We start from the raw sequence: 13,946 nt of genomic DNA on the forward strand, positions 1-13,946 counted from the left end.
AAGCTTTCAAGACCCACCGAGTCTCATGGGTGGTTTCTCCTCAGGCCTAAAAATATTGGAGATTGAGCTCTGTTCTTTAGGCTTGCCAGAATAGTCCTCCAGCCTCAAACTCTCCAAAACTTCAAACTCTGGCAAATATCTTAAGAGTAAAACTGACCCTGTGCTTGAAACTTTCATTGTAACTGTAGGAGATTTACTCATTTTAGAAGTGTTTCTTGTCCTAGCTCTCCAGCATATTGTATTGGCCCCCAGATTCCAGGTTGCTACTCCAGCTTCATGCAGCTATGGCTTTGTTGTTTTCTCTTTCCCCTAGTGGAGACTTACAGCTGTACTAATCATAATCTTAAACTCAAGCCCACAAGTACTAAACGCCTTTAGGAAAAAGAAATGGCTCTGGAAGTCTGCTTGCCTTTAACTGCTTTTTACTCTCTGGAATTTCACTCATCAAGTTCTTGCTGCAATCATATCTTTCTGATCTTTTTAAAATATTATGTTATAACTTAATTGGATATTCTTAGTTTTGCAGTGGGAGCATTGTCCTGACGTGACCTACTATACCACAACCAAGAGCAGAGATTAAAGTAATTTTATCTGTTGAGTCTAAGTAAATGCCCTTTCTCCATTTATACAGATAAAGAGGTGTACTTCCTGAGGAACTTTAAATCAGGGGTATATTGGCAAATGTTTAACTAACTCTCTAACAGTAGGGAGGAAATGATGATTTTATAAGTTCATTCATTTTCATGATATAAATCCTCCCACCATGGCCAATTTCAAGCTACCCATGTGACATCACCAAATGCAGAGTTGGAAAGAGATGCATAGTCTTGCTTAAAATCAAGGTCTAGGGTTTCATTATGCTAAAATGATTTCCTGAAACAACTAAGGGGTGAAAACATAATTTTTCCTTGTATTATTTTGGAATTTAATCCTGTTGATCTCTCAAGAGGTTAATAACATTAATAACTACACTGGGACAACAGGTATGAACCAAGGCTGTCCAAGGTAAATCAGGTTATATGGTTATCTTTCTTATGATCCTTCTGATGCCGGGGCTAGCATGAGGCATTGGATTGAAGTAACTTAAGTCACATGCCCCATCCTAACTGACAAGACAACTAGGAAAACCAGTATCTGTCATTTTCAGTTTCTGTGGTGAGAGGCAGGATCTGCCTCATTTGTGAGGAAATTCCTCAAAGAAAGAGGGCTACAGATGCCTTTAATAGGTAGAAAGAATAACAAATATAAATTTCATTGGCTTGAAAGTCATTTTTATTTTATCAAACCAAGATAGTTGAATTAAAATAAATTCATGGCATTAGTTAAAGTAAGAAAAAATCTGAGTGATCACATAAGTTCTCTAATATTTATTCTGCACTGTAGCTACACAGATTCTTCCATTTTCTTTCCTAAGATATCTATATAAAGTGATACAGTAGCACATAAATTTTGTCACTATCTATGGTGACTTAATTAGCTAACTTTTATAGCATTCTAAATTAACATTATTCAATTTGCTAGTGCTCTTCATATATTAAATACACAATTGTCTTTTCAGGTTGGACACTGAAAGACAAGTTAACTAAATAAATGGAGGTGTAAAAACATATTGAACCTTATTTTATCCTTGAAAACTACCAAATATTCCCATAGATAATTAATTCTGTCATTTGATAGAATCTCAAGAAAATTTTATCATGATTTACTCAACCTAAATGTTTCAGAAATACCCAAATAATTGCTCACTCGGCCAGGAATGCTCTGTCTACTCCTGCACTTTACCACCTCCATTTGCTGAGTTAAGTTTCATTCACTCTTCACATCTCAGCGCAAGTTTTTCTGACTTTGACTTCAATGGTAAATGTGCTTAACACTCTATATGACATTAAATTATAGCACTTAAAATGATTGTAATTTATAACATTTATTAATTTATTTTATTATCTGTCTTTCTCACCAGACTGATAATTCCAAGGGATCATATCTTGGGCTCATTTCCTGTAACAATCAGAATGTCTCACATATAGTAGGTGCCCAATACATATTTGTTGGATGGATAAATGAATGAAAAGCAAATATAAAGATAGCTTGATTCCAAGAAAAGTAAAAAGTGATCACTAAATATTTCCTAATATAACTAAATAAATTAAATATGCTTACCATTTATCATGGTAACTACCTACTGACTTTTATTTTCATATTAACTGTCTTTTTTTTACTTTTATTTTAGGTTCAGGGGTACACATACAGGTTTGTTACGTAGGTAAATTGCATGTCATAGGGGACTGGTGTACAGATTATTTTGTTACCTATGTAATAAGCATAGTACCCAATAGATAGTTTTTTGATACTCACCCTTCTTTCACACTCACTCAAGTAAGCCCCAGTGTCTGTTGCTCCCTTCTTTGTGTGCATGAGTACCCAGTCTTTAGCTTGCACTTAGAAGTGAAAACATGCAATATTTGGTTTTCTTTTCCTGCTTTAGTTTGCTAAAGATAATGGCCTCCAGCTCCATCCATGTTGCTGCAAAGGGCATGATCTCATTCTTTTTTATGGCTGCATAGTATTCCATGGTGTATATGTATCACATTTTCTTTATCCAATCCACCATTGATGGGCATCAAGGTTGATTCCATGCCTTTGCTATTGTGAACAGTACTGCAATGAATATACACATGCATGTGTCTGTATGGTATTAATAGAAAAATGTATATGCCTTTGAGTAGATACCCAATAAAGGGATTACTGGGTCAAATGGAAATTCTGTTGTGAGCTCTTTGAGAAATTGCCCCACTGCTTTCCACAATGGCTGAACTAATTTATATCCCCACTATCAGTGTATAGGCATTCCTTTCTCTCTGCAACCTTGCCAGCATCTGTTATTTTTTGACTTTTTAATAATACCATTCTGACTGGTGTGAGATGCTCTCTCATTACGGTTTTGATTTGCATTTCTCTTATGATTAATGATGTTGAGCATTTTTTCATATGATTGTTGGCTACGGGTATGTCTTTCAAAGAGTCTGTTCATGCCCTTTGTCCCTTTGTCCAGTTTTTAATAGGGTTGTTTTTGTTTGTAAATATGTTTAAGTTCCTTATAGATTCCAGATATTAGATTGTTGTTGGATACATAGTTTGTGAATATTTTCCCCATTTTGTAGGTCGTCTGTTTACCCTGTTAATAGTTTATTTTGCTGTGCAGAGCTCTTTATTTTAATTAAGTCCCATCTGTCCATATTTTTCTTTGTTGCAATTGCTTTTAGCACCTTCATCATGAAGTTTTCGTCCATTCTTATTTCCAGACTTGTATTTCCTAGGTTGTCTTCCAGGGTTTCTATAGTTTTTTTTTTTTTTTTTTTTTTTGAGACAGAGTTTCACTCTTATTGCCCAGGCTGGAGTGCAATAGTGCGATCTTGGCACACTGAAACCTCTGCCTCCTGGGTTCAAGTGATTCTCCTGCCTCAGCCTCCCAAGTAGCTGGGATTACAGGCGCATGCCACCACACCCAGGTAATTTTGTATTTTTAGTAGAGACACGGTTTCTCCCTGTTGGTCAGGCTGGTCTCGAACTCCTGACCTCAGGTAATCCACCCGCCTCAGCCTCCCAAAGTGCTGGGATTACAGACATGAGCTACCGCACCTGGCCACGTTTCTATAGTTTTAGAGTTTACATTTAAGCTAAATTTAGTTGATTTTTGTATATGGTATAAGAAAGGGGTCCAATTTTATTTAGTCTTCTGCATATGGCAAGCCAGTTATCACAGTACAATTTATTGAATAGGGAGTAGTTTCCCCATTGCTTATTTTTGTTAATTTTGTTGAAGATCAGATGGCTGGAGTTGTGCAGCATTATTTCTGGACTCTCTATTCTGTTCCATTGGGTTATGTGTCTGTTTTTGTACTAATGCCAAGCTGTTTTGGTTTCTGTAGCCTTGTAGTGTAGTTTGAAGTCAGGTAGTATGATGCCTCCAGCTTTGTTCTTTTTGCTAGAATTGCCTTGGCTATTCAGGCTCTTTTTCGATTCTCTATGAGTTTTTAAATCATTTTTTCTAATTCTGTAAGAAATACCATTTGTAGGCCAGGCATGGTGGCTCATGCCTGTAATCTCAGCATTTTGGGAGGCCAAGATGGGCAGATCACCTGAGGTCGGGAGTTCGAGACCAGCCTGACCAACATGGAGAAACCCCATCTCTACTAAAAATACAAAATTAGCCAGGCATGGTGGTGCATGCCTATAATCCCAGCTATTCAGGAGGCTGAGGCAGGAGAATTGCTTGAACCTGGGAGGTGGAGGTTTCAGTAAGCTGAGATCAAACCACTGCACTCCAGTCTGGGCAAAAGGAGTGCAACTCCATCTCAAAAAAAAAAGAAAAAGAAATTTCATTCGTGGTTTATAAGAATAGCAGTGAACCTGTTAATTGCTTTAGGCAGTGGGTACATGCTCACAATATTGATTCTTCCTGTCCATGAGAATGAAATATTTTTCCATGTGCTGTGTCATCTCTGATTTCTTTGAGTGGGGTTTTGTAATTCTTATTCTAGAGATTTTTCACTTCCCAGGTTAGCTGTATCTGTAGGTATTTTATTCTTTCTGAGGCTATTGTGAATGGGATTGTGTTCTTGGTTTGACTCTAAGCTTGGTTGTCATTGTTGTACAGGAATACTAATCATTTTAGTACATTAATTTTGTGTCCTGAAACTTGCTGAATTTGTTTATCAGATCAAGGAACTTTAGGGCACAGACTATGGGGTTTGCTAGTTATAGAATAATATTGACTGCACGCAGAGATAGTTTTACTTCCTATTTAAATGCCTTTTACTTCTTTCTCTTGCCTGATTGCTCTGGCCAGGACTTCTAGTAGTGGTGATAGAGGGCATCCTTGTCTTGTTCTGGTTTTCAAGGGGAATGCTTCCAGCTCTTGTCCATTCAGTATGAAGTTGGCTGCAGGTTTGTCATAAATGGCTCTTATTATTTTGAAGTATGTTCCTTTATCATCTAGTCTGTTGAGGGTTTTAACATGAAGGAATGCTGAATTTTATCAAAAGTCTTTTCTGCGTCTATTGATATGATCACATGGTTTTTTTATTTGAACTCTGTTTATGTAATAAATCACATACATTGATTTGCATATGTTGAACCTACCTTGCATCCTAGGGATAAAAGCTACTTGATCATGTTAGATTAACTTTTTGATGTTCTGCTGGACTTGGTTTGCTAGTATTTTGTTGAGAATTTTTGAATCTAAGTTCATCAAGAATATTGGCATTGTTTCCTTTTTGTGTTGTGTTTCTGCCAGGTTTTAGTATCAGGATAATCCTGGCCTCACAGAATGAGTTGGGGTGAAGACTCTCCTCCTCAATTTTTTTTAGAATAGTTTCGGCAGGAATGTTACCATATCTTCTTTTTAAATGTAGTAGAATTTGGCGGTGAAATCATCTGGTACTCTGCTTTTTCATGTTGGTAGGTAGGGTTTTTATTACTGATTCAGTTTTAGAACTTTTTATTGTCTTATTCAGAGATTTAATTTCTTCCTGGTTCAATCTTGGGAGGTTGTATGTTTCCAAGAATGTAACCATTTCTTCTAGATTTTCTAGCTTGCATGCATAGAGGTGTTGATCGTGTCTCTGAGGGTTTGTGTAATTTGGCGGGGTTGGTGGTAATATCTCCTTTGTTATTTCTGAGTGTTTTCATTGGTATTTTTTCTCTTTTTTCTTTATTACTCTAGCTAGTACTTTATCTATCTTATTTATTCTTTCAGATAACAAACTCATGTATTCATTGATCTTTTATCATTTTTCATGTTCAATTTTCCTTCAGTTCAGCTCTGATTTGATTATTTCTTCTCTTCTACTAGCTAGGATTGGAGTTGATTTGTTCTTGTTTCTCTGGTTGCTCTAGGTGTGATAGGTTGTTGATTTGAGACCTTTCTAGCTTTGAGATGTGGGCATTTAGTGCTGTAAATTTTCCTCTTGTTTTAGCTGTGTCCCAGGGATACTGGTATGTCATAACCTCATTCTTTTTACATTCCAATAATTTCCTGATTTGTATCTCAATTTCAATGTTTATCCAAAAGTCATTCAGGACTCCTTCAGATTGTTTAATTTCCATGTAATTGTTCAATTTTGAGTGATTTTCTTAGTACTTTTTTCTATTTTTATTGGACTGTGATCAAAGAGTGTCATTGATATGATTTCATTTTTTGTAACTTTCTGTGGATTGCTTCATGTCTGATTGTGTGGTCAATTTTAGAATATGTGCCATGTGTAGATGAGAAGAATATATATTCTGTTATTTTTGGATGGAGAGTTCTGTAGATGTATATTAGTTCTGTTTGCTCAAGGGTCAAGTTTAGGTCATGAATATCATGAGATTTCTGTCTCGATTATCTGTTTAGTATTGTCAGTTGGGTGTTGAAGTCTCCCACTATTATTGTGTGCGAATCTAAATCTCTTCATAGGTCTCTAAGAATTTGCTTTATGAATCTGGGTGCTCCTGTGTTGGGGGCCTTCACCACTATGTAATTCCCTTCTTTGTCTTTTCTGATCTTTGTTAATTTAAACTTTATTTTGTTTGTATGGTTGCTTCATAGTGTCAATGGTCTAAGTACTTAAGTTTGTTTTTGTAGTGCCCAGTAGCAGTCTTTCTCTCCGTATTTAACATTCCCTTCAAAGCCTCTTTTTTTTTTTTTTTTTGGATACAGAGTCTCACTCTGTTGCCCAGGCTGGAGTGCAGTGGTGCGATCTTGGCTCACTGCAACCTCCGCCTCCTGGATTCAAGCAATTCTCCCTCCCTTAGCCTCCAAAGTAGATGGGATTACAGACACCTGCCATCACTCCCAGCTAATTTTTGTATTTTAGTAGAGACAGGTTTTCACCATGTTGGCCAGGTTGGTCTCGAACTCCTGACCTCAGGTGATCCACCTGCCTTGGCCTCTCAAAGTGCTGGGATTACAGGTGTGAGCCACTGCCCCCAGCCCAGAGCCTCTTATAAAGCAAGTCTGGTGGTAATGAATTCCCTTAACAATGTGTTTGCTTATCTGAAAAGGATCTCATTTCTCCTTCCTTCTGAGCTTAGTTTTGCTGGACATAAAATTTTTCTTTGGAATTTCTTTTCTTTAAGAATGCTAAATATTGGCCCCAAATCTCTTCTGGCTTGTAGGGTTTCTGCTGAAAGGTCCACTGTTAGCCTGATGGAGCTCCCTTTGTAGGTAACCTGGCTTTTCTCTGTAGCTGCTTTTAACATTTTTTTCTTTCCTTTTGACATGAAAATATGCTGATTATGTGTCTTGGGGATGGTCTTCTTGTGTAGTAGCTCACAGGGCCTTTCTGCATTTCATGAATTTAACGTTGGCCTTTTTACATAGGTTGGAGGAATTTTAATGGGCAATATTCTGAAATATTTTTTCCAAGTTGCTTTCTTTCTCTCCCTGTCTTTCAGAGATGCAATGAGTCATAGATTTGATCTTTTAGATAATCCCATATTTCTTGCAGTTTTTGTTCATTCTTCTTTAATCTTTGTTCTTTATTTTTGTTTGACTAAGTTATTTCAGAGAACTGGTTTTCAGACTCTCAGATTCTTTCCTCAGCTTGGTTCATACTATTGTTAATACTTGTGATTGTATTCTGAAATTCTTGATGTGAGTTTTCCAGCATTATCATACCAGTTTGGTTGTTTCTTAAAATGGCCATCTCCTGGATTATTTTATTGTATTTCTTAGAATACTTTGATTAGGTTTTGACCACTCCAAATCTTGATAATCTTCATTCTTATCCATGTTCTGAATTCTATTTCTGTCATTTCAATCATTTCAGCCTGGTTAAGAATCATTGCTAGGGAACTTAGTGCAGTCATTTGTAGGTAAGAAGACACTCTGGCTTTTTAAATTGCCAGTGTTCTTGCACTGGTTCTTTCTCATCTGTGTGGACTTATGTTCCTTCAGTCTTTGGAACTGCTGTACTTTGGAATTTTTGCTTTTATCTTCTTTGATACCTTTGGGTCTTGATTGTGGTATGAAGTGGTTCCAGTCGACTAGCTTTGTTTCAGGGGCCAAGGTTCAGCTCAGCAATCCTCAACTGCCCTACTCTAACTCTGGGGGATTCGTGCAGGCCCGTGGGTTTGTTCTCTGCTTCCTAACCTTAAGATTAGGCACTGGAGGGGCTGAGGTGTTCCTGGGCTGCTGGCCATAGCACCTGGATGGATAGTACCAGCCAAAGCACTTTGTCAGAGCAGGGCCAGTGAGATCTGTGCTCTTCCATATATGCCAGCAACAGCAACAGCAGAGTAGGGTGCACACTTGTTGGCTGTGGTGGGAAACTTGCTGGAGTCAAGCTGTTCACCTCCATGCATGCATTTGCAGTGGTGGTGGTGATGGCATTGGGTGGGGAGTTGTGCTTCCCATGTGTGTATTTGCACTGATGGCGGTGTCAGTGCAGAGGCAGGATGCTGGCAGGCACAGGGCTGCTGGCCTCTATGTGTGCATTAATGCCAGCAGCAGTGGCTGTGTGTGGTAGGGGTCAGGGTCACTGGCATCTGCGTGTGTGTTCATGCCAGTGGTGGTGTCAACACAGGGGTGGGATGCTGGCTGGCATGGTGCTAACTCTGTGTTTTTGTTCTGTAAAACTCTTGGCAGGTAGTTTAAGCTGAGAATATATTCATCACTGGACAGATGAGAAAACTGAGAGCTAAAATTACTGGGATGACTTGTAAACCACTTATCAAATTAATGACTGGATGACTTATGCTAACAAAATGAAAATCCCTTTGCTGTTTCCTAATGACAAGTTTGTACAAGGTCTTAGACTTTAACATTTACGTATGACTAATGGCTGCTTACCAATAACTACTAAATAAGTGATTTCAGAGTACTAGTATCCGCAATACTAAACAAAAATATCAATTCAGTAAACATGTTCGTAATTTTAATTTAGAATTTGGGCAAGAAATCTCACTACTATACCATGCTTGAGATCACAGTAGAGCTCTTACTGCACATTTACATTTTTAGATATTGGAATTTTTGTAACTTTTGTGGAGAATTTTTTGTTATCAGTGTATCACCAGGACTGACTATATTGTGGTTTTCAACAACTTCTAATCTTGCAAAATAAAAATAATTGTGGATTTATCTTCATTGTCATCCAATTCATTTATTTAATTATTGAACCAATAATAGGTAGTAATTTTCTTATGTAAAATTCCCTTCACTGGAGCTATGTTTTAAAACCTTGTGTATTAACTGCAACTAATGAATTATTTTTAAATGTTCAACCTGTCATTCAGTAGGTCTAGAACTTGGACTTGTAACCTAATTATTCCCAATTGATTCTGTTTTATGTGGTCCAAGGACAGCACTTTGAGAAATAATGATAAAAAGTATGGTGCATATGCAGGTCAAATGATAATCATCATAAGCCTGTTCCTAAAGCAGATAATAATGATCATATCCCCAGCATCAGATTGCTTGTCTTTATCGTCTCAAATTCTTTTATCACCTCAATTGGAAAGTAACATTTTTATTTTGCTGCTTAATGCAGGTAAAAACTTTTGACAATTACTTAACCATCATAACGTAACTCACACGTAAATATTAATTAGAATAACCTCAAAATTGTATAATAATATGATCATTCCCATTCACTTGTACTAAGATCTTTAAATTCCTGCATTGGGCCAAGAAGGTTTACCCATATGGGCAAAATTAATTCAAGAGAGAAAAATCACATTAAAATTGATAAGACTTGGAGACATTTTTATTCAAGTATACACAATTATGCATAATTGTATTAAATAGACAATCAATATATCAGCATTTTGTTGAAATTCAGTGGCTTACAATTGTAAATCTTTAAATTTAACTAGTTAATTAGACTTCTAATGGTACTGTCAGCATAACCTGAAAAAGCCCCATACATATAGAAGGGTAAAGAAGAATAAAAATCTTTCCCAAAATATAAATGTAGAAAGATAAATCTTAAGAAACCTTGTTAAATAATAAGCATATTTAAAATATGTAAAATTTTATCAGTACTTACATAAGTAGAAATGGTTCTGAAATTTATTGGAGCAATTGGAAAACACTTGTTGAAATTAACAGTAAAGAAATTATAAATTTGAAGGAATTTTGAGTTTTTAATTCTCCAAAAGAGTAAACCTGGAATGAATACAGGCTTTATAACCTCATTTTTTTCTGCCGAAAATTAATACCAGTTTTTCCAGGTTTAAAACAAGAAATACAAAATGAAAAGCTTTAGCATTTCCGAGGAAATGAAAATGAATTTATAACTTAATCTGTAACTCAAGATAACAAAGACTTTATAGTAAGTTCCAAAGGTTACTTCCAATTAGCTCTGTAAAATCTGTAAGCTTTGTTTAATTCCATCTGATAGCTTGGAAGAGTAATTTCTGAGTTCAGGCATAGTCTTTTCTATATCCTAATGCATCTCAATTACCCAAATATTAATACGTAGAGCATTATTTCCTAGAGTGTGTTATGCATACATATGTTAGTAGGGTCCATGGTAAAGCAACCGTGAGCGGGACAAAGTTAAGTTTCTTTACATAGAACTTCCAGGACTTCTTTTTTTTTTTTTTTTTCTTTTATTATTATTATTATTATTATTATTATTATACTTTAGGTTTTATGGTACATGTGCGCAATGTGCAGGTAAGTTACATATGTATACATGTGCCATGCTGGTGCGCTGCACCCACCAACTCGTCATCTAGCATTAGGTATATCTCCCAATGCTATCCCTCCCCCCTCCCCCCACCCCACAACAGTTCCCAGAGTGTGATGTTCCCCTTCCTGTGTCCATGTGTTCTCATTGTTCAATTCCCACCTATGAGTAAGAATATGCGGTGTTCGGTTTTTTGTTCTTGCGATAGTTTACTGAGAATGATGATTTCCAATTTCATCCATGTCCCTACAAAGGACATGAACTCATCATTTTTTATGGCTGCATAGTATTCCATGGTGTATATGTGCCACATTTTCTTAATCCAATCTATCATTGTTGGACATTTGGGTTGGTTCCAAGTCTTTGCTATTGTGAATAAGGCCGCAATAAACATACGTGTGCATGTGTCTTTATAGCAGCATGATTTATAGTCCTTTGGGTATATACCCAGGAATGGGATGGCTGGGTCGAATGGAATTTCTAGTTCTAGATCCCTGAGGAATCGCCACACTGACTTCCACAAGGGTTGAACTAGTTTACAGTCCCACCAACAGTGTAAAAGTGTTCCTGTTTCTCCACATCCTCTCCAGCACCTGTTGTTTCCTGACTTTTTAATGATTGCCATTCTAACTGGTGTGAGATGGTATCTCATTGTGGTTTTGATTTGCATTTCTCTGATGGCCAGTGATGGTGAGCATTTTTTCATGTGTTTTTTGGCTGCATAAATGTCTTCTTTTGAGAAGTGTCTGTTCATGTCCTTCGCCCACTTTTTGATGGGGTTGTTTGTTTTTTTCTTGTAAATTTGTTGGAGTTCATTGTAGATTCTGGATATTAGCCCTTTGTCAGATGAGTAGGTTGCGAAAATTTTCTCCCATTTTGTAGGTTGCCTGTTCACTCTGATGGTAGTTTCTTTTCTGTGCAGAAGCTCTTGAGTTTAATTAGATCCCATTTGTCAATTTTGGCTTTTGTTGCCATTGCTTTTGGTGTTTTAGACATGAAGTCCTTGCCCATGCCTATGTCCTGAATGGTAATGCCTAGGTTTTCTTCTAGGGTTTTTATGGTTTTAGGTCTAACATTTAAGTCTTTAATCCATCTTGAATTGATTTTTGTATAAGGTGTAAGGAAGGGATCCAGTTTCAGCTTTCTACATATGGCTAGCCAGTTTTCCCAGCACCATTTATTAAATAGGGAATCCTTTCCCCATTTCTTGTTTTTGTCAGGTTTGTCAAAGATCAGATACTTGTAGATATGTGGCATTATTTCTGACGGCTCTGTTCTGTTCCATTGATCTATATCTCTGTTTTGGTACCAGTACCATGCTGTTTTGGTTACTGTAGCCTTGTAGTATAGTTTGAAGTCAGGTAGTGTGATGCCTCCAGCTTTGTTCTTTTGGCTTAGGATCGACTTGGCGATGTGGGCTCTTTTTTGGTTCCATATGAACTTTAAAGTAGTTTTTTCCAATTCTGTGAAGAAAGTCATTGGTAGCTTGATGGGGATGGCATTGAATCTGTAAATTACCTTGGGAAGGATGGCCATTTTCATGATATTGATTCTTCCTACCCATGAGCATGGAATGTTCTTCCATTTGTTTGTATCCTCTTTTATTTCCTTGAGCAGTGGTTTGTAGTTCTCCTTGAAGAGGTCTTTCACATCCCTTGTAAGTTGGATTCCTAGGTATTTTATTCTCTTTGAAGCAATTGTGAATGGGAGTTCACTCATGATTTGGCTCTCTGTTTGTCTGTTATTGATGTATAAGAATGCTTGTGATTTTTGCACATTGATTTTGTATCCTGAGACTTTGCTGAAGTTGCTTATCAGCTTAAGGAGATTTTGGCCAATACAGAGAAGTGCTTAAAGGAGCTGATGGAGCTGAAAACCAAGGCTCGAGAACTACGTGAAGAATGCAGAAGCCTCAGGAGCCGATGCGATCAAATGGAAGAAAGGGTATCAGCCCTGGAAGATGAAATGAATGAAATGAAGCGAGAAGGGAAGTTTAGAGAAAAAAGAATAAAAAGAAATGAGCAAAGCCTCCAAGAAATGTGGGACTATGTGAAAAGACCAAATCTACGTCTGATTGGTGTACCTGAAAGTGATGGGGAGAATGGAAACAAGTTGGAAAACACTCTGCAGGATATTATCCAGGAGAACTTCCCCAATCTAGCAAGGCAGGCCAACATTCAGATTCAGGAAATACAGAGAACGCCACAAAGATACTCCTCGAGAAGAGCAACTCCAAGACACATAATTGTCAGATTCACCAAAGTTGAAATGAAGGAAAAAATGTTAAGGGCAGCCAGAGAGAAAGGTCGGGTTACCATCAAAGGGAAGCCCATCAGACTAACAACGGATCTCTCAGCAGAAACCCTACAAGCCAGAAGAGAGTGGGGGCCAATATTCAACATTCTTAAAGAAAAGAATTTTCAACCCAGAATTTCATATCCTGCCAAACTAAGCTTCATAAGTGAAGGAGAAATAAAATACTTTACAGACAAGCAAATGCTGAGAGATTTTGTCACCACCAGGCCTGCCCTAAAAGAGCTCCTGAAGGAAGCACTAAATATGGAAAGGCACAACCGGTACCAGCCACTGCAAAATCATACCGAAATGTAAAGACCATCGAGACTAGGAAGAGACTGCATCAACTAACGAGCAAAATATCCAGCTAACATCATAATGACAGGATCAAATTCACACATAACAATATTAACTTTAAATGTAAATGGACTAAATGCTCCAATTAAAAGACACAGACTGGCAAACTGGATAAAGACTCAAGACCCATCAGTGTGCTGTATTCAGGAAACCCATCTCACGTGCAGAGACACACATAGGCTCAAAATAAAAGGATGGAGGAAGATCTACCAAGCAAATGGAAAACAAAAAAAGGCAGGGGTTGCAATCCTAGTCTCTGATAAAACAGACTTTAAACCAACAAAGATCAAAAGAGACAAAGAAGGCCATTACATAATGGTAAAGGGATTAATTCAACAAGAAGAGCTAACTATCCTAAATATATATGCACCCAATACAGGAGCACCCAGATTCATAAAGCAAGTCCTGAGTGACCTACAAAGAGACTTAGACTCCCACACATTAATAATGGGAGACTTTAACACCCCACTATCAACATTAGACAGATCAACGAGACAGAAAGTCAACAAGGATACCCAGGAATTGAACTCAGCTCTGCACCAAGCGGACCTAATAGACATCTACAGAACTCTCCACCCCAAATCAACAGAATATACATTTTTTTCAGCACCACACCAC

The 13,946-nt window shown here is 37.3% G+C and overlaps 1 long non-coding RNA gene across 1 annotated transcript in view; it reads left to right on the plus strand.

Moving 5' to 3' along the window:
- The window catches only part of LOC134761490 (uncharacterized), a 49,957-nt gene that overhangs the window by 23,892 nt on the left and 12,119 nt on the right, over positions 1-13,946 (plus strand). The window lies entirely within an intron of this gene.

The sequence above is a fragment of the Pongo abelii genome, chromosome 4 (genome assembly GCF_028885655.2).
Source record: "Pongo abelii isolate AG06213 chromosome 4, NHGRI_mPonAbe1-v2.0_pri, whole genome shotgun sequence".
NCBI lineage: Eukaryota > Metazoa > Chordata > Mammalia > Primates > Hominidae > Pongo > Pongo abelii.